This window comes from Papio anubis, unplaced genomic scaffold (genome assembly GCF_008728515.1).
Source record: "Papio anubis isolate 15944 unplaced genomic scaffold, Panubis1.0 scaffold6287, whole genome shotgun sequence".
In the NCBI taxonomy this organism is placed as follows: Eukaryota; Metazoa; Chordata; class Mammalia; order Primates; family Cercopithecidae; genus Papio; species Papio anubis.
This window is the reverse complement of record NW_022166510.1, coordinates 1-1,414: the sequence shown is the minus strand read 5'-3', so window position 1 is coordinate 1,414 and position 1,414 is coordinate 1. Positions and strand designations below refer to the sequence as shown.

General features: G+C 34.7%; 1 pseudogene; it reads left to right on the top strand.

Moving 5' to 3' along the window:
* LOC116273387 lies at positions 1-98 on the top strand (annotated as a pseudogene; the record flags this gene model as incomplete).
* Between the last annotated feature and the right edge of the window lie 1,316 nt (positions 99-1,414).

Here is a 1,414-nt window from a genome sequence, read left to right as displayed (position 1 = left end):
TTGGCAGCACATATATTAAAATTGGAAAGATACAGAGAAGATCAGCATGGCCCCTGCACAAGGGTGACATGCAAATTCATGAAGCATTCCATATTTTTAAACTCTCAGCAAACTAGGTATTGAAGGAACATACCTCAAGATAATAAAAGTCGTCTGTGACAAACTCAAAACCAGTATCACACTGAATGGGCAAAAGCTGAAAACATTCCCTTTTAACACCAACACAAGACAAGGATGCCCTTTCTCACGAGTCCTACTCAACACAGTATTGGAAGTTCTGGTCAGGGCAATCAGGTAAGAGAAAGAAAGGATATTCAAACAGGAAGACAGGAAGTCAAATTGTCTTTGTTTGCAAATCACATGATCCTATATCTAGAAAATCCCATTGTTTCAGCTGAAAAGCTTCTTAAGCTGATAAGCAACTTCAGTAAAGTCTCAGGATACAAAATCAATGTGCAGAAGTCACAAGCATTCCTATACAACAATAGACAAGCAGAGAGTCAAATCATGAATAAACTTCTATTCACAATTGCTACAAACAGAATAAGATGCCTAGGAATACAGATCACAAAGGAATTGAAGAATCTCTTCAAGGAGAACTACAAATTGCTGCTTAGGTAAATCAGAGAGGACACAAACAAATGGAAAAATACTCCATGCTCATGGATAGAAAGAATCAATATCGTGAAAATGGTCATATTGCCCAAAATAATTTATAGATTCAATGCTATTCTCATTAAACTACAGTTGGTATTTTTCACAGAATTAGAAGAAATGATTTTAAAATTCATATAGAACCAAAAAGAGCTTTATGGTCAAGACAATCTTAAGCAAAAAGAACAAAGCTGGAGGCATCATGCTACTTGACTTCAAACTATACTACAAGGCTACAGTAACCAAAACAGCATGGTACTGGTACAAAAATAGATGCATAGACCAATGGAATAGAATAGAGAACTCAGAAATAAGGCCACACATCTACAACTATGAGACTTCAGTGACCACATACAATAAAGAATACAATCTATACAAAAGTAGTTTAGAAAATGTAATTTTCACAGTTAGCACATCATAATATTGAAAATGTCTAATTTTCAACTTCAAAAAACATGAGTTATGCATGTATGAAAGTGTGACTCATTCACAGGAAAAACAATGGAAAGAAATTGTTCCTGAAGAAGAATGGACTGACTCACTAGACAAAGACTTTGAATCAACTGTCTTAAACATAGTCAAAGAGCTAAAGGAAACCATGGACAAATAACGAAAGAAAATCAGAAGAACTACGTTTCACTAAATAGCAGAAATCAATAAATAATTGTGAAAAGGAAACAAATGGAAATCTGGAGCTGAAAGGTATAGGAAGTAAAATGGAAAATTCACTGGAGGGCTTCAAGAGCAGATTTTAGTTTGC